The sequence below is a fragment of the Panthera leo genome, chromosome F3 (genome assembly GCF_018350215.1).
Source record: "Panthera leo isolate Ple1 chromosome F3, P.leo_Ple1_pat1.1, whole genome shotgun sequence".
Lineage (NCBI taxonomy): Eukaryota > Metazoa > Chordata > Mammalia > Carnivora > Felidae > Panthera > Panthera leo.
This window is the reverse complement of record NC_056696.1, coordinates 52,292,777-52,314,390: the sequence shown is the minus strand read 5'-3', so window position 1 is coordinate 52,314,390 and position 21,614 is coordinate 52,292,777.

Genomic DNA, 21,614 nt, shown 5'->3' with positions numbered 1-21,614 from the left:
TACTAAATATAAAACACTGAAGAATCTCAAAATAATTATGCTGATTGAAAGAATCTGTACAACAGCAACAAAATGAGTGCATAGTATATGATTCAACTTCTATAAAATCTAGAAAATATAATCTAGTCTATAATGAGAGACTAAATATACGGTTGCCTGAGAAGAAGTTAGACAGGAAGGGTAAAATGTGAGGGATAAAATAGTTGGTGAGAAAACTTTCAGGGTGATGTAGTTCCTCATTATCTTGATTGTGGTGATGGTTTCAAGGGTGTTTATACATTTCAAACATATAAAATTTGTACTTTTGGTAGATGCATTATATTATATTACACAACATGACTGTTTATAAAAATATTGACATAGGTTAGAAATGTATCTGGATTAGTTTCTATGAAATTTAACCAAACTTGATGGAAAGTGGTCAGTAGATTAAACAGAATATAAGTGAGAAGTATGTATGGATGTATGTATTTGGATGAATGAAATGTGTATACCAATAGAAAAAATTTATTAAGAATGTGAAATGTAACATATAGGAATAAAATTAATAAAAAGAGAAGCAATACCAGGAGAGACGAAACCCAGAGCAATATTTAAATTTACTTTGAACAGGAAGATGGAAACCACTTCTTGAAAATGCTACAATGGTAGGAATGGTAGGATAACAGTGTTCCTAAATAAATAAATAAACAAACAAACAAACAAACAAACAGTCTTTGGGGAATGATCAGGATGACAAAACAAAAAAAAAACAAAAATTAAGGTCTGATATACACTTTTTTCTGACATCTATTTTTCTTATGGCCCCTCTTAGATTGCTTATTAGATTGCGCACAAACACATAAATAAAAAGCATGTAACAGTACAAATAAAGTCTTATTTATCTTTTGCTTTCCACATTCAGTCTATCATGTCTTAAGATGACATTAAAAATAATTTTTGCAGTTAATTATTTGGGCTCAAGTATAGTTACTATTTGTATGAATGATCACCAGGAAAAAAAATGACTACTTTCTAGAAAAACATGACCTAGAATTATTTGTAACATATATCTCTAGCTTTATATCTGTTTTAAAAATCACATAAAAGGAATATTTGGGCTATTGTTTGGCTCTCATCAACAGTTTGAAAAGACAAATTTATTTTTTAGAAATAATTTTCTATTTTCTATCTAAGATGAAACTGAGGTTACATGTAGCCAAAAGTTTTTAAATTCATTTTCTAAAATACAATTTAATTCAATCCACCAGGATTCCTAACAGGTAGAGGAGGACAGGATTGTGCCCTCTTAGAAATATCAAATTAGGTGCCATGTGAAAACATACTTAAGTTACTTCTATAGAGGGAGATCTTTAAAAGCTGTAAATATCTGAAGATCAGAAAGAAATGCCTTGCAAAGTTTATGGATTAATAACTCCAGAAGTTTACGCAAAGATGATCCAGATGTTGGAAATATATTTGAATTCAGTATTTTAAAAATAAGTAATTTCACAGTCATCAAAACCTCTGTAAGAATACGAATACAAGCAAACACATTTACATAATAAAAAATCTATTTTCCATTACATTTCATGTCAGGAAATATTCAACAACAAAATAACAAAAGAAAAAGATGTCCTCCTGTCTTTTATGATAGTTAAGTTCCTTTTTATGTTTACCGTATCATATTATTCTAGCACAAATAAATACTCTCTTTTTTGAAGTATCAAAGAAGTTATCCACCTACTTTTTCAAGCTTTGCTTCATGAGAATATGTTGGTTGCTTTGCTTTGTTCTGGATCTAGGGATACAGAAAAGAAAGTGAGATATGATCCCTGACTGGAGGAGTATAATGTGACTGAACATTCATATCAGTTACTTGACCCATATACACATTCTTGTAGTATTGTTGTTTTCTATTATCTGACATACTTATGCCCTTGTATTATTGTTATTTTTATATATAAATATTTGCATACTTATATAATGTAGAAGTATATATGTGAATACACACACACACACTATCTATCTATCTATCTATCTATCTATCATCTATCTATCTAACTATATATACATGAAGTGTATTTTAGGGTACCTAAAGATAAAGACTGTCCATTAAAGTTTCTTCTTCTTTACCTATCCTATTCTGGTAGATATATAAATATTATAAATATTTTCTAAATGATGCAATTTCTAAATCCATATAGTGAAACTGCCTTTCTATAACATGGTAATTTAATATATATAAGCTTGCATATTTTAATCACTATGGCCAGAAGTGTGGCCTGATGATTTTCCTTTTGACCTAGGTTAGTGATGCTAAGCACCCTGGATAAAAGGTGAACTGAGCTGTTGACAGTGCCAATGTTGGGGACATTGGTGGTAGGAAAGGGTGAGTACTACATTATCCCGAGCAGTTTAATGGAGATTAGAGATGCATGGCTGAAGTAAAGCAAAAGCAGTTCCCTCCCACAAAATCAATATCATCTAAATTCAGATAAGTTACACTTTTTCCCAGAAATATAAAGTTTAGTCCGTGAGTTGATGGTTTAACTTGTGTTTTACAAGTCATACTATTGATTGGCTCAAGCCAACCCTCTTGTGTTTTCAAATCTGTTATATACATAGTGTCTAGTAGATAGTTTACAAATCTGTTATATATATATACATATATGTGTGTATATATATACATATATATGTGTGTGTGTTATATACATATATATGTGTATATAGTGTGTAGTAGTAGGATTTAATCATTATATATATAAATTTATACCGATTAAAAAGTCCTATTTACAAGACTATCCAAGTTCCTACATATTAGCATTTATTTATCTCTTTCCTGGCACAGATGGTTGTAAATATTTTGGCAGTCCTTCAAATATTTATTGGGTATTTACTATGTTCTGGGTACAGTGGTAGGCACTGGGAATAAGTATAAAGTTAAACAAGCAGATATGGCCTTCTAATCTTCAAGTTTATAATGTAATAAAGAAGAAATATTATAGAAATGAGTAAATGGATAAATAAATGATATGATGTGATCCCTCAAGGACTATATTGCTAGCTTATTTATAAGAAAACAGGTTTAACAGGTTAAGCAACTTAGGATCCTGAAGTCAGAAAGTGGGAGAGCCGAAGTGTGATTTCCACCAAAGTTACAATCACGGCAAAAATAATATTACAGTTGAAATAGCAGAGGAATCTCACAAATATACTGATTTTCCTGTATCTCTGAGGGGTAATGCTTAATAAATCACTGCTTTACCTCTTCCTCCTCACCACCTCAATACTGATTGCTTTGAAGTATGAACATCGAGGAATGAGTGGGATTAACCCACACAGCACATAGTGGGGGAAAATAGATGCTGTGTAAATAAGAAATAGAAGGAAGAAGACAGAGATATAAGGAAAGCATGTGTTTATTTTTTTCTTTCTAATCAAGCAACTTTCATCCACTCCTCTCCTTATTCAAACCTGAACGCAGTGCACTAAAATTCATTTGAGCGCAAAGTTCTTAATTAGGACCAAACCATGAGAAATGGCAGATGATAGTGTGCTGGTCAACAGAGGGAATGGTCATGCTGATTTAGGTGACAAAGCTGCTATTGCAGTGTCACCTTGTGAATAGAGTGACATTGGCAACAATTGGGGGGGAAACACCTATCCCACAGTAAGGGCAGTGAAAATGAACACCAGCAGGAAGACATAACACGAAATTAATTAAAAGGGGGGCAAAAGACAGCTAGTAAATTGTGGTTTCAGAATAGTTTCTAGGAAAAATAAGCAAACTATTTTACCTAAAATTAGCATTGATCTTTACTGTTTGGCTTAATGGACTCCACTAACAATGATAGTTTAAAGGATGATAAAGTATCACGTTGCTTCAATTAAATAGATAATTATGAGGGGAAGTTTTTGAATCTGGTGTTTGATGGTTTTATCTTTCAATCACATCAGTAGCATATTCACAGTCCCAGTGATACTTTGAAACTGCTCAGAATTCTGTACAAGATGATGACACACAGGCGGGATTTTTCTCTATGGCTTTCTTCAACCACAGGACGTCAGTGCCTGCACTGAATTTTCATTCTGCCATTGCTTTTCATTTGTAAGTGTCAGTTTAAAAACACATTTCATGTTTTCTCTCAATAGTAATCCCATTTTATGTCTTTTATTTATTTTCTTCACTTCAACATATTATTGCATACTATCTCATGTAGGCCTAACATATTTTGGTGACAAATACAGCCAGATACAAAAATAGAAGGAAAAAAAAAACTTTATATTTGTTGAGGTATTTTCAATTACTATCACTTCTTGACACAAAACCATGAAGAACATTAGGCAGGAATTATTGTCCCTGTTTTATAAACGAATATGCAGATGCTGAAAGAAGTGATATATCCTACACAAAGAGACACTGTTAAATTTTGCTACATTTTAACACAAAATGTTAGTGGAATCTATACAGCTTAGAGCCTAAATTTTATCAAAGGCCACTCACAGAACTTTACTGGTCTTCTCTCTAGTTATGACCTGCTTTTGTGTCTCAGATGTACATATGAAAATCCCAAACTTCCCTTTACATTACCTTGTATTAGTAACTACATTGATTTAATATGGGCAACCAGGTCAAGTGAATATTTGGTTTCATGGACAAACTCTTATTTGCAGAAGACAGAATTGCTGACCCCTAAACAAATGTGTGTGTATGTGTGTGTGTGTGTATGTGTGTGTGTGAATATACACACACACTCATATTAAAAATATATAAATATGCACTTTAACACAAACATGCACATACATATATGAAATATTTGTTGCTGGATTTTTTCAAAATGTACCTGCAGAGAAAACTTTAAGAATTTGTTTCATTAGTGCAGGACAGATTTATACTGTAATAACATAACAACTCTGATTATCTTCCTCTCTATCTCTCTCTTTCTCTCTCTTGGTATCTTGGCATAATTAAAGTTTAATTGTGAGAAATTTCCCTGATAATTTCTGACTTATCAAAATTCATCCAAAATCTAACTCTCACACATTAATACTGTCAGTACTCTCTGATTGGAGAAGTCATTTCTAATAGACCAAAGGAAATATGTTTCCTTGGAGAATTTGAAAAGGCCATGGTAAAATTTGGAAAGAAATGTAATACATGAAATTTTCATCATACTATTTATATTTCCTTTCCTGTAACATGTCCTTTTTAGAAATAGTATATGTATTCTAGATACACCATAAAATTCCTAGCATCCATTGCTGAATTAAATCAAAGCCAAATGACCATATGGTTAAATTATTCACCATGGAATACTGCTTTTTAAAATTCTTTTTACTTTGGCTACAGCAGTCCCCAGCTAATCCTGATGCATTAAGAATGTCTGACACATTAGCATATTTTATAATTGAGCTGAGAAATGATGTTACTATTAATTTATTTTTGAAATATTAACTTGCTTTTAAAGTAACTATAATGAATAAATGTCAGAAATATTTATGACAACACATTGTTATATCAGGTATGCCCTTGAAATTCCAAGCTACATTAACATGAAGATTACTGTGCCTTTGAAGAAAGTTCTCATTGTATCCAGGGGAAATATGGTTTGAATTATGCTATGGAGAAGTCCAATATGAGTAAATGAAGAATGACACAGACTCAAAATAATTAGCTACTATTATATTAGTAAGAATAAATGAGAAGAATGGGTAAATATTGAAGTTTATATTGATATTGATTTTCTAAGAAAATTAGTACCCTTCTATTATATAGAATGATGCTTAGCATTTAATTTGAACTGCAACTTTTGTGCTGTCATAATTTCATATAATCTTGTTTTTCTAGAAAATTTCAAATTATTCATGGTAAGAACATGAGCTATATTCTACACATTCCCAATAGCATCTCTGTTTATTAAATACTTAACACAAAATTCTCTTTTAGATCAATCACTTAAGTAAATTTTGAGGTAGCTTAGATAATAGTAGTTGATTATCTGACTATGACCACAAAAATACTGATACCTTGAATGCATTCTAAAATAATAAAAATCGGTCAATTAATATGTTTTTATATATAGGCAAGTATGTGGACTTAATATATAATTGTCATGCTTGATTTATAGGATTACATACATGGAACATACAGAAGAATGATATTTGAGATAGTAAGACTTATGTCATTAATGAGATTTGCTTGAATCCCAATATTTGAGTACTAACAGCAGCACTTTCTAAAGTCTAGAGAACTTATTATACATTTTTACACATACACACTCATTTATAAATCCTTGATAAAGTAAGCTGGAAGAATACAGAAAACATTTAAGAAGTAAAAATATGAAAGTTTATTAAAACAGATTTTCACATTTGCATTGTGAATACTTGAGCAAGAATTGGGATAAGTGATGTGAGGGGAAATACAGCATCTTTTATAGTCTTTTACTTTACTCAGTTTTAAGAGCTGTACAAAGACTAGTGTTTCCACAGAGCATAATTTAGGAAATAATGACCAAGAGGGTCTCAAGTGCTTCTCAGTCATTTGGAAAAATCCATACTTCTCTTTCCTCTGCTCCTTCAGTTATATATTTAATGCTTTCCATGAAGAAAATTGGGGAGGGAATTATTACTTTACAATTGTGATGGTCACTAGATAGATGATAAATGGAGAGGTGGGTAGATAGATAGATAGATAGGCCTTGGAAAGTTATGTGTCAATCAGGGGGCCTTACCTTGTTTTAGGTATAGTATGTTTTATACATTTTATTGTTTCCATTTACCAGATATTCTTCTTTTTTAAAGTTTATTTATTTCTGAGAGAGAGAGAGAGAGACAGAGACAGAGACAGAGAGAGACAGAGAATGCAGAAGTGGGAGGAGGGGCAGAGAGAAAAGGAGAGAGAGAATTCCAAGCAGGCTTTGTGCTGTCAGCCGTGGAACCCAACACAGGGCTCAATCCCATGAATCGTGAGATCATCATCTGAGCCAAAATCAAGAGTTTGATGCTTAACCAGCTGAGCAACCCAGGTGCCTTTCCCAGAGATTATTCAAATGATCTGTCAATGATTTTTAAAAAGATAATAGCAATTCATGATAATGTACAATTGAATATAAAATGTATTCACTTTATTTCACTTTGCTTTTTAAATCATAAAAACACCACTTAAGGACCATGGCATTTTTTTTTCTCCTTTTCACAGGCTTACAATACTTTAAAAAAGTGCTGAAGGTCACAGCTTTATTTAGGAGGGTGTATGATGTGCTATAAAGTGTCTTGGTTTGGGTCATTGGAGAAGCCATCCCTAAGACAAGAATTTTGGGGGCACTTGGGTGGCTCAGTTGGTTAAGTGTCTGACTTTGGCTCAGGTCACGGTCTTGTAGTCTGTGAGTTCGAGCCCCATGTTGGGCTCTGTGCTGACAGCTCAGAACCCGGAGCTTGCTTTGGATTCTGTGTCTCCCTCTGTCTCTGCTCCTCCCCCACTCATGCTCATGCTCTCTCTCTCTCTCTCTCTCTCTCTCTCTCTCAAAAATAAAAATAAACAAAAAATTAAAAAAAAAAGAATTCTGGTGAAAATATTTTATTTGGGAAAGCAAGAAACCATGGTAATGGCTGAGCATTTGAAAGAAGGGAGGCAGTCATCAAAGGATGTCTGATTCAGTCAACATCCATAGTGACTGACTGGAATTTAAACTCCTAGGGAAACTTCAGGAAATGAAATTATATTTTGTCAGAATTATCCTGTTGGATGCATGAAGAAGCTAACTTGCATAAACCAATCCCTTTCAGTCAACAGTTGAGAAATGATCCAAGGGCTGTTCATTTCCAGGCACTTAAGGTTTGTCATGAGCTGACAAACCTTCCTCAGCACAGAGGAAAAAGACGCAAGCAGCTGGAAATCTACTGAAGCATGTTGAAATTTATTAAGGGTTTGAGTCTGGCACTATCAGCCTCAAGTATGGTATCCCTTTTTCATCACCCTGATCCATTTGTGCGCCATATTAAATCCCTCCATATTAATTACCCAGCCAGGAGAGTAACTCCTCCCTTTTCCTATTTGTTCATTGATATGAGGACTCACTACATTCCTAGACAGCAGCCATACTTTTACTGTACTCATTGTAGAACTGTTTCTCCCATTGAAAACAAGACTTCAAGACCAGTTTTGATTAAAGTTGAGGTGACAGGAAGGATAAATTCCCCAGGTGAGCCACTGGAGACGAGCCATTTCCAATTTCCACTTCTTGGTTCCCAGACATATGTATTCTGTTGTTGAGAATACATATGATGGCTCAAGTATTTATTGTATGTTATAGGATGTCAATCCTACAGTAGGCCATTTTAACCTTTATCCTTAGGGAGCTGTATTAGTCAGCTCAGGCTGCTATAACAAAATACCATAGATTGGGTGACCTAAACAACAGACATTTATTTCTCATGGTTCTAGAGGCTGGGAAGTCTGACTTCTAGAGGTAAGATCCCAAGATGATAAAACAGACACTAGGGTGAGCCTTCAGATAATTTTCTGGTTGAGGCATTACAAGTAAGAGAAGCACACTTATACTCGGAATATGTTTCAATTCTAATAAATATGTATGCCTTCACTTTCTCTGGTGGAGGGGCTTGATATAATCAGGCTGTTACCACCTAATGGGCTGGTACAGTATCACAGGCTTAGTCTCTATATTTCCTAGGGTTTGAGCATTCAGTAGCACTTGCAGCTAGATATGCTTTTGTGAGAGGAAATTCAATGTCGTTAGATCCACGAATAGCCTCTTTTCCCACCAATATGGCTACTCCATTCATGAGTCATTGTGACATCTTATTAGTGTTAGATCAGGCCATGTATCCAGAAGCTTTAGAAATAGTTGGGAATTCTATTTTTTCCAGTGAATCATTCCCTGATAAATGACTAAAGTTTCCTGTGGGTGAAATACCAGGGAAATTTCTGTTCCTTACTCTTCCTTTGATGTTACGGGGTCCTTCTTCAGATGACCCTCACTCTACTTAATTTGGAGAGCTCAGGGTTTGAAACTAGTTCAGATCTGGGAACTGGCTAAGGTGCCCTAATTTCCTATTTAGTTGACATGGGTTTTAGATTATATAGGTTAATACATAACCTTGTTGGCTACCCATCTATTTTGCCACTAGGAACGCCATGATATATTAGCCACAGATACAAACTCCTGGGAGTCTTTGTTCCTGGCAAAGACTTCTTACAATAATATGTCCACCTTATTTCTGAATATAAAATGTTATCACTTGCCCTCTGCTATTGCAGAATCCTATTATCCCCATTATTTCAGTGAAATAAGTTCTAAAACATCACTCTTACCATCAACCTTGGCTTCTCAGTGATTCTCATGTCTGTATAACAGACATTAGTATTTGTTTTATGGAAAAGAATGTCTCTACTGCTTCCTGGGAAACATAGCTATCTGTTCTCTGGTCTTAAGTAATAAACTTATACTGGCATGTTTACCTCCTTGGGCCTTTTGATCCCTTTTTAATACTCTGCCAAGTTAATATTATCACTTTACCTCATTAATTATAAGTCATTGATTTGTCCATGCTTCCAGTAGCAATTCCAGCTCTGAATTAGTACTAGGCCCAGGTGTATTTGTCAGTGTATAAAATCCTGAGTCATAATCCTGAGAATATGCCTCATCAAGAAATTCACTTTTACCTCTCTTAAAGCCTTAGATGAGTAACTCCTAAAGAGTTGTGTATTTTCAAGTATCCAATCCTGTATAATTGGTGCAAAAGAATACCATTAAAGTGAAATGATAAGTTCCAGAAGGAAAGAAATTGTAATGCATATATCCAATAAAAAATTCATATTCAGCATATATAAATCAATAAGGAAGAAAGTAGACCAAAAATAGGCAAAGGACTTAAACAAGAATTTCACATTGTTGATTTTATAATAGCTAATATTCATGGAATGGTGATTATATTCATTACACATTAGAGAAATTAAAAATAAAACCAAAATACATTACTATTTATAAATCATCAAAATTGTTTAAATAAAAGTTTCAGGTAAGAACAAATGTATGTCAAGGATGGGGAACAGTTTTTAAGAGTCTCTTATGGTTTGGCTCCCTCCCTCTCTAACTTTTTTTCCTTTCCCTCCTCTATGGTCTTCTGTTAAGTTTCTCAGGATCCACATAAGAGTGAAAACATATGGTATCTGTTTTCTTTGTATGACTGATGGGGGGTGGGAGGGAGGGGAAAGGGATGGGCATTGAGGAGGGTGCCTGTTGGGATGAGCACTGGGTGTTGTATGGAAACCAATTTGACAATAAATTTCATGTTAAAAAAAATAAAAAATAAAGGTTAAATAAAAGAGAAGTTTGAAGCCAAAAAAAAAAAAAAAAAAAAGGATGGGGAACAACCAGCACTACCATGCTCCACTGGTAGGAATAACCCACCAGTTAAAAAAAACCACATTGGTTAGAAAAACCAAAGGAGAAATAGCTTCTTATCTATTCCTCTCTATCTCATCCTCCATCTTACCTAGCTCCCTCAAAATCCACTCCTAGACATGTTCTGTTGGCTCTGGAGACTTACCTGAGATTGTGAATTAAAGCTTCTGTTCTATTGCTATCACACTGTAAAATAACAAAAATTCAACCAAGTAAGTGTTAAAGATCTAATTGACTTTATTAATTGATTCATGATTTAGGAAGCATCTTGTCCAGCAAGATGAAGGGAGCTCCAAAGGGCTACGGAAAAGGAAAGGTTTTTAAAGGTTAGGGAGGGAGTGTAAAAAAGAAAACTGTTAGCAAATAATCCATTGTTTTGGACAAGGTTGCCCTTCTAAGGAGAAAGGAAAAGGTTCTATCAGTAAATTTTCTAGTGCTGACCAGAAAAATCCCCACATTGCCCGGTAAAAGTTTACATTTCTGGCGGACTGAAATTGCAGTTAGGTTAGGTATTAAGTCTTGGTTTACTGATGCCATTTTGGATCTGTTGTTTTCTTTTTTAATAATAGTCAGTTTCTGGAACTGGTTTTTCAGGCCAGTCTGCTTTCCAGTTGCAGAAGATAGAGTCATTATATGCTATTACAAAGGCCTTGTGATGTTTATACCACACTCAGATATGACCATGGGGGTGACTTAGACCTTAATTTTGTTTTTTCAGGGCATTAATGATACTTAACCACAACCAGCTACATAGTCTTATAATTACTATTGTCAGCTTAACTTTTAAATATGAGAGATATTACTTTTATCTGTTACATCTCATTAAGTTCTTATGTAGATATTCACCATATCCCCATACTACAGAACATTTGAGATTCTTAGTAATTATAAAATTATAGCATGTTAGAGGTCCCATGATCCTGGAATATTCATCAACAACACTATCCTTTTTATCATTAGGCTGGTAAATTCTTTGACATTACACAATGACATGCATAAACAATTTGGCAGATGCAAGGAACATAAGTTATGGAGCAGGGAACTGATAAAGGAAGGAAAAAAACCCCAGACAATAGAGACAAAGTATTCATTATTAAGCTAATTGACTGTAAGTGACTGAAGTTTATTCCTTTAGGGAGACACTGGGAATCAGTTTAAAATAGATGGTTTAGAATTCTTCCTCCTAAAGAAAATGGAGGTATAGTGTATGTATATACATATACATACACACACAAACACACAAATATTTATATATATGTGTGTGTGTGTGTGTGTGTGTGTGTTTCTTCTCAGTCTTTGAAAGCCCCCAGGAGTTGTGGATTGTTAATACCTAGTATTTTAAGCTTGCTGTACTCACAAAAGCAAAGTGGCTTTCTAACAGTGTTGGAAAGTAACTCAGGCACAACGATACACATTCTGACAACTGGATGCTGTTATATCTAATTCTAAATAACTTCTTGTAAATATGGCCCACTGCTACTTATAAATTATTTGCATGGAAAATGTTTTTCTTTATAAAGTATCATATAGGATATATTTTCTCTCTAAAATCTAACATGGGGCTCCTGGCTGGCTCAGTTGGTAGAGCATGCACCTGTTGATCTCAAGGTTGTAAGTTTGAGCCCCACATGGGGTGTACAGATTACTTAAAACTAAAATCTTTATTAAAAGAAAGATATTTATTCTTGAAAAGTATTTCTTGTTGAATTCAAGTGGTAGGTAGGTAGATTGATCAACAGATGTATCTATCTTTCTTACAATTTTCATAAAGAATATATACATATGTAATGTCAAAACAATACTATTTTCAACAATCATCATTCTTATAAGGAGATACAGATATTTACCTATAAATAATTATTACACTTATAACTACAAAATAAAAATTGAACACAACTTCTGAGATTTCTTTTACAAAACTTATCAATACACCTACAAATACATACGTATTTATGGATATTTTGCTCCAATCTTTATTTTATTTGTGGTGAAGTAAAATTGGAATAAAATTTCATTCTCATTTTTAAAAATCAGATATATTAAAAAAGGAGCATTTATTATATCTTCACTTTTAATTAGATCAAGATTTCTCATAGCTAACAGAAAAGAAAGAAGAAATGAAAACTTTTCTAACCCTTGCATGAGTCAGAATTCTTCCAATACGTTACGTACTTAAAAACACAATTTCTAAACGCTAGGCACTTTCTTTTGTTTCAAATTTCAGTTCTTTAAGATATAATATCTGGGAACATTTTAGAAGATAAACACACAGGCAATTGAATGATTGCGACTCCTTTTCACACAGTGGAACCATCCTTCAAAGATTTTATTCTAAAATGCCTCCTTTATTGATGTCCTTAAGCATTTCAGTTCTTGTAAGGTTTAGATTCATATTTAAAAAAAATGAAGAAATGCGGTTATTTGACCTTGAGCTTATTCTGCTGCTGCAATAGACAAATATCATTTTTAGGAGCTTTAATACTTTTTAAGGCAAAATGACCTTGGGACAAATCTTATGAATGTTCACATTTCTACTGTCATGCTCATCTACCAGGCAATGTTGGCTTCCAAGGAATTCATACAAAAACTCGTAAATGTGATATGTTACTCTGGTATCTTCTACTACACAGGATTTGTATTGCAATTTAATAAAGAAAAATAATTTCTTAGATTCCACTTCTGTATATTACTCATTGTTATATATTTTGGTCCTCCCCAATGATATATATATGTTTCCTGAATATACAATTATTAGCTTTCTATATAAAATTTTCAGAGACAAGAGAATAATGGGTTATAGGAAATTTTAAAAATATACATATGTATTATATATTATATTATATTATATTATATTATATTATATATGTATATACAAGTTAATATTTTTAAAATAGAGATTTCTATAGAAAAGAAAAATATTGAGAGAAGCATACCCTTTCTATATATTCGAGAGTTAAAATAATATTGGAGAATTTGTTGCTAAATTTTTCCTGATATGTCAATTTCATAATTTTTTGTTGAATTTCCTTGGATAATTTCTACATATATAATCCACATATACATACAGCAAATGACTATTACCATCTTGGTATAGCATCTTGGTATACCATCAGAGGTCTGTGTTCACATCCATGTCTTTCATGACATCTAACATTCTTTGATGATTGAGTCTAAGATCTGACCAGGAAGCATTCATAAGAGTTTTGAAAGCAAAAGGGAGAGAAAATCCTTCTGGCTGTGTGCAATTCCAGCAGTGTCAATGATACTGGCCCCAGTATCATTTTTCATAAGGCCACAGCAATGTTACCAACAATGGCGGGGCTCAAACAGCAGTAATTTTAATTTCATGAGTCTAGCCTAGGGGAAGTAGTAACTTCTTACATTCTAGATAACATCATGTTCCCATTTTTGCCCCTTTGTGACCATTTTTTTTAAATGGTCACATTTAAAATTTTAAATTTTTTTTAAATTTCCCTCTTTTCTCTTCATATTGACTGAACAGGGAGTTTGAGAAAAAATTTAATGGTTGCCTTAAAAAATAAAGTTTTCTTTGTTTTTTCCTTCCTTTCTCCCTTCCTTCTAAATTGGCTGAATAAAACACATATATTATATTCAGCCAATTTAGAAGGAAGGGAGGAAGGAAGGAAAATACAGAGAAAACTTTATTATATATATATATATATATACACACACACACACACACATATAACTTATTTTATATACATATAACTTTATTTTTATATATACATATATATATATATATATATATATATATATATATATATATATGTATGCATAAACATACTAGCTTTCAAAGAAACAAAATAAACAAGATGTGGTCCATTTTTCTAAGAAATGCATAATGCATGTTGAGAAATAGTTCCTTATCCAAATAATTTTCACACAGTTATGTAGCAAATATCATAGTGAGTATAGAAGTAAAATGCCAAATGAAGAAATAATGGAAAAGATTTATAGGTGGAGTGCTCAGAAATAAATCTGGAAGAATAAGTTCAATTAATAATTAATTGGGCAGTATACTATTTTTAAATTGTTTTTGAGATCTCTGTTCTGTCTAGGAATACTGAAGGACAGCATAAAAGAAATATTCCATGGAGGTTCAGATCTGTAAAGTAAACATGAGTCACTCAATTCTACCTTTATGACAGCTAGTTATTGATCTTGGTCATTCTCCAGTTTTTTTTTTTTTTTTTCTTACTGTGTATTCCCTTAAGTTTGTTGCAAGTCATTTAAATAAAATTTTTATATGGATATATTTTTATAACAGTATTATAAATAAATACACATTATATGTATGTACATTCTATATACATATATATATGTAATGTGATGTATGTGTTTGTGTGGATATATATAGTGATAATATCACATTTTCTTCTCTTTAAAGGTATGTCATTGTTGGCACACATTATTGTGATGAAACTTAAAAAATATATATTTTAATATATCTTCTTCAGGGTTATTTTATTCAAAAAACTATTTTTTATTCTTATGTATTAGTTTTAAACAAAAATCTTTTTGAAAATCTGTCATCTTAGTTTCTTTTTTAATAAAAGTAATATTTAATTTTTAGATCAGTTTTAGTTAACAAAAAAATTGAACAGAAAATGCAGTGTTTATGTAAGAATGTTATATTAAGTTTGGGGCCACCTATCAAACTAAAGCTGGTTTCAAGTATGCTATACAATTTAGAGCAGGGTTTTTTGATTTTGAAACTGTTGATGTTTTGGACCAGATAATTCTTTGTTGCAGGAGGCTGTCCTTTACATTGTCAAATCTGTAATAGCATTTCTGGCCTCTACCAAGGAGAATACCACGCCACCCCAAGCTGTAACAACATAATATGTTCAGACATCGCCAAATAGCCCCTGCGAAGCAAAACCATCTCTGGTTAAGAACGACTGATTTAGACTGCCGCAAATTTCATTAATTTTTAATAAATTCCTAAACTAAAGCTTGTATACCAAGAGATTCTGATTTAAACAAATATAAATACATATATTATTTCCATAACATAATACCCTCAAGTAAAGTATTATTAGTACAAATTACATTTAATGTTTAAACAAAGAAGTTTGCCTTTGAATAATACATTGTTGCTTCTAGAAAAAATGTTCATTCTAGTGTATGCAAGTCAATTCATTTCAAATTCATTAAGATATTCTCCTTTCACAGCAGAAATGAAATGCCTGGGACTTCCAATTTGATATCCAAAATTACTTTTAAGTGTTTGTCTATAATTGGAACCTATAAACCTCCATTAACAATTTTAATAACTGACTGATAAACTCACATTGAGTTAAAATACACACTAAATTCTAATGATTCTCTGGCTTTACCTAATTTGGTCAACCAAAATGAGACAGCAGGCAATTTAACAAGACTTCCAATAAGGTAATATACTGGCTTTCTCTGTTTTCTCAAATCTTCTTTACTGTCTCTAACATTTGCGCAGCAATAAGTTCCTCCTGCCACAAGCATGCACGTGTCAATGAATTAACAAACAGCCCAAAACATTTGAAAATACTGATGCAGGTACATAATAGATTCAATAATTGAAATAAATGGATGTCAATTAAGAAATGGCAAGAGTTCTATACCTTAAAACTGGAACAACCACTCCTACAATCCCTACCAGAGGAAATCCCAGGAGTAATGTGTACACTGAGATAAAAGCTAAGCAAGCATACTAGAAAGCCGTATTTTCAAACTTTAGTGGTGAACCTTAATAAGCAGGGCCGAATGAACGAAAAACCACTGCCTGGGCTAGCGGTCAGCCTTGCACCTGGTATAGAAGCAAATTCTACCCATGCCTGCCCTTACTTCTTGGTTGCCTTGGTCTGCTACTCCATCAGCCAGAAAGATCAGAGAGCAAACAAAAAGGTACAGAAAAGAAGCGTAATAATAATATATAAAAATTCACTCAATTATAAGCTGCCTTCCCAACACACTAAAGAATGACTCCTTAAGAGATGTGTCATTGTCATTTAAACATTTCCCTATTTATATCTAGAAACAGTTTTTTACTTAAAGTCTATGCAGTGTCATATTAGTAGATCCACCCCAAGTTTGTTATGGTTGCTACTTGCATGATATATCTTTTCCCATCCTGGTAACATAAAATCCGCTTGATTCAATTTTGGCTAAGGAGTTAAGGAAAAAGTTTAAAAGAGAGAAGCATGGAGCTGAGGAAAAAATAATGCTCTTAGAGATTTAGAACAGACTAAGTTGCAAAAGATTCTGGAGATTACAGGTAAAAGGATTACTTTGTAAACCCATTAGGAATAAAAAAGGAAGGATTAAAAAAATTTTTAAGTTTATTCATTTCTGAGAGAGAGAGACAGAGCATGAGCAAGGGAGGGGCAGAGAAAGGGAGACACAGAATCCGAAGCAGACTCTAGGCCCAGAGTTGTCAGCACAGACCCTGACGCAGTGCTCCAACCCACCAACCATGAGATCATGACCTGAGCCAAAGTTGAACGCCTAATTGATTGAACCACCCAGATGCCCCAAGGAAGGATTTTTTATTCAGTAGTGTAGGAAGTGGTCCCTCAGTCAGGCATAAGCACAATTTCCTAGATTACTTAAGAGGTGCCAAAAATATTTATCATGACATGACCAAAGAAGGGGTCATCCTGATGTGTGGAGTGTTAAATGAACACAGAAGAGGGAACAATACGGGAATGATACACTTTTCAAATAGTTTCAGGAACAGAAGTCATTGACTTGCATATTAATAACTGGCTTACATCTCTGACAGCTATAGTGGCATAAAGTACATTCATTAAGAGGAGTTTGTGTCCTACACATCTTACTTCCAACAGCCAGTATGGTCAATGCTTACCACAGCTGAGGATGTGACTAAAACTGAGATTATAGAAAAAGAACGGAAGAGGACAGAAAAGTATAATAGAGAAGGCATATTAAATATAAAATTATATACGTGTATAAACATTTCTGAGGGGAAAAAGTACGAGCTTTTTAAGCATTTTATACAGGTGACCCATAAATATGACTCATTATATGGCAAAAAAATATTTCTGGGCTGAAGTTTCTTTATCAGTACAATGAAAAGGCTAGACTGGATGATCTTTATATCTCTTCACCTCTAAGGTATTGTGTCTCCATGATTCATTTTCAACATCTCACTTCAATTATTCTGAAATCTAATCATGTTTAGTGAAGCTTTTCTTCCATGAAAGGCAAATTTCTGTATTCATGCTTAATCTTAAAAGTTGTGTGAATAAATGAGCTATCTGAATAAGTTCTGGAGACCTACGTACTATATGGTGTTGGGATTATAGTCAGCAAAACTGTATTATATACTCCAAAGTTGCTAAGAGATTAGATCTCAAATGTTCTCAATACAAATGAAATAATAATTATGTGATATGACAGAGGTATTAGCTAATGCTATGGTGGTGATCATATTGCAATATATAAATGTATCAAATCAACACTATGTACACCTTAAGCTTACACAGTGCTATATGTCAACTATATTTCAATAAACAATTCCATTAATAATAGCATCAAATAAGAATACCATCAAATAGTATCAAATAGAATAAGTACTTAGGAATAAATTTACCAAGAAGGCCAAAAACTTGTACACTGAACATTACAAAACATTGCCGAAAGTAATTAAAGAAGACACTAATAAATGAAAAGGCATTCTGTGTTCATGAATTGGAAGACTGATTATGTTAAGATATAGATACTATGCACAATGATCGACGCATTTAATGCAATCCCTGCCAAAATCCCAATGACATTTTTCTTGCAGAAATAGGAAGACTCACTCAAATTCAGATGGAATCTCCAGGGACTCTGAATAGCCAAAACAATTTTGAAAAAAAAAGTTGGTATCTCATATTTATGATTTCAAAACTTATTGAAAAATTACAGTAAACAAACACTGTGGCATGAACACAGACATCTAGACCAACAGAATAGAATAGAGAGCCCAGAAATAAACCCTTGCATATATGATCAAATAATTTTTGACAAGGGCACCAAGACCGTTTAGGGGGGAAAGAATGGTCTATTGAACAAATGGTGTTGGGAAACTGGATATGCACATGCAAAAGAATGAAGTTGGACCCTTACCTTATACCACATACACCCAACACCACTTATTAGGGAAATGCAAATCAAAACCACAAGATAACACCTTGTAGAGCAACTATAAAACAAACAAACAAAACAAAACAAAAACAATGCCCCTAACAAGTGGAAGATGTGGAGAAATTGGAACCCTTGTGCATTATTGGTGGGAACGTAAAATGGTCTAGCCACTGTGGAAAACAGTATAATCCTTCCTCAGAAATGTACATATAGAATTACCACACAGTCTAGCAAATCCACTTCTGAATATATACCCAAAAGAATGAAAAGCAGGGTCTCAAAGAGGTATTTGTACACCCATGTACATGGCAACACTATTCAAAATAGCCAAAAGGTGAAAGCAACCCAAGTGTCCACTAATGGTTGAATAGACAAAATGTAGTGTATATACACCATAGAGCAGTATTCAGCCTTAAAAAGGAAGGAAATTCTGACACATGTTATAACATAGATGAACCTTGATTTATAGTGAAATAAATCAGTAACAAAAAGATAAATACCAACCACTAAGGATTCGACTAATAGGTTATGAACCCGCTGTATGAACTCACCCTTCAAATGGGGGAAGAGTTTGAACAAATCAGCATAAGAGTAAAAAGGAGAAGAGTAGTTGCCAGGCAGTAGCTGGAGGGAAGAATGGGGGAAAGTTTAATAGACACTGAGTTTCAGTTTTGCATTATAAAAAAGAGTTCTTGAGATTGGTTGCACAATAATGTGAAAGAATTTAATGTGATTGAACTGTGTTCTTAAAAATGGTCCGGGTATTAAATTTTATGTTCTGTGTATTTTACCACAATTAAAAATATTTTAAAGCCATTGTTTGAAAAAGAAAGTTGTGTGAACATTTTTTCTACCTTTTCCCATTAGTTTCACACATTTCTGTCAATTCCAAACAATTCAAAATGAGTGAGATAGTTTCTACTGATACCTTTGTGCAAATGACAATGTGCTTACTGTTCTTCTGCCCTTTTTCTAATTTATGCCTTGAACAGTATGTGCTAGTTGAGTTGAGGGTAAAATTTGCTGATCTGTTCCATATTCTTGTTGGAAGCATGAGTTCATATCGTAGGGAGAGGCACAAACACTGGGATATATGTTTGCTCATTTATTCTGCTGAGCATGGCGAAAACACAGGTAGCTCTTCTAAAAGTATAGAACTGAGACTGGACAATCAGGTTCTGCGGGGGTTCAAAGAGCATCAAGAACAAGGCATTCTCTTATGCCTTAGATTGACAGTTGAAACAGGTGACTTAGACTCCCTGGAGAAGCTGTGATTCCAGCTGAAACTCCTCCAGGCTGCTTGGGATTCTCTCTCTCTCCCTCGCTCTGCCTCTCCCCTGCTTTTGCTCTTTCTCCAAATAAGTAAATAAATAATAAATAAATAAATAAATAACTTAAAAAATAGGCTAAAAAAAAAGTAGATGGCTTGGGGCAAGGTTGCAGGACTGCTGATGGGACTTTCCCCTCTATAAACACCTGCCTGTGCACGATTAAGGGCTCCAGGAGTCAATGGAAAGACCCAAAGAAATAATTTTTAACATTAACTCTCTAGTAATGCTTACTGTCTCCACTTATCAGTTAATAGATTTTTTTTTCATGGCCAACTGTTAAAAAACTTTCCCTCTGAGGTTTTCAAAGGAAAGAGCTGCTAACAAGTAGTCCCTGTAGGGGACATGTTTTCTAGTAGGGTCTTCCTTCTTCTCATCTACCTCCCAGAGCCACCTTAGCATCTTTAAATGAGTAATTAGCACTCTCCCTGCTGACTTGGAATAATGAAAATCTCAAGTAAAGAAGGTCAAAATTTCAGAAGAGATAATATTAGCTTCTAATCTTTTTTTGAAAAGCTTTATTCTTTCATTTACACTAGCTTATGAAGGAATTAATCACTCTTATTTTCAGTGTACACACATCAGTATATAACAGGACTAAAAAAATATTAAATTCACAATTAATTTTCTTTGAATGGTGGCATTTGTTGCAAAATTAGGCATACTCCAATTTTCATACCTTAACGTAAATATTTGTGTAAGCAATAAATAAAATGTACCTATTCTCTTATTATGCAAAATCTGTGTCCCATTTTTATGAAAAAGTATTTTTGCATACATTTAAGAACATTACATTTATTTTATGTATTACATATAAATTCAGAAAAATATAAGATTGTCTTTTATTATGAAAACAAAGATGATACAAAAACTACTTATTTGAAATGTATTAACATGTTACCATACTTTCATCAACCAGATATAAAAGTACTGAGCAACTCATTTACTTCTTCACTTAAATTTTTTTTCTAAATATTGATCGTATATAGAAATGTATGCTGGGAAAAAAACTGAATTGATCTTTTGATGGTCAGCCAGGATTCATCCCAGTATCTTTCACTGATATATCACAGCATATGTTTGTATTTCTTTCATTTTTCTAACATTAAATTGATGACTACTATTTACTAACTTATTTCTTGTACTTAATATACATGTAACATCTTTATAAAACATATACCAAAGTATACATTAGGATTTTAGACATGTAATGATAGTTTTTTTTATTGAGTCTTTTCTTGTACCAGTATAAATGCTAATTTTGTTTTAGTAAAATCTTAAAACATGTAGTAGTAGAACAACCAGTGAGGCACATATTACTTTCTTCATCTACAGATGTGGAAACCAAAACACTGAATGGTGAAGTAACTTAATCAAGATTATAACATGATAGAACTCAGCTTTTTCAGGTCCAGAAACTGTGCTTTCCTTCTCTGTGCTTTCTTCTATAAGTAAGAGCCAGCAAGGTTAAGGATGTAGACAATAGTCTTCTTCTAGATAAAACAAAAAGCAAACTAGAAGTTCTCATTGTGGGAAAATCATTATTCCTTAAGTCAATTTAGTATGTAATGTGAAAAGAAACTGTAAATTTAACCCAGGTTCCAAACACAGACATTGTAAATTACTTTAAGGTGATCTGATTTTAGCTTTACAGCAACGGAGGTTGGAGGGAGGAGATATTTTCTGCCCTTTGAAGGAGGAAGAGAAATTTGACATTAATTACATTTAA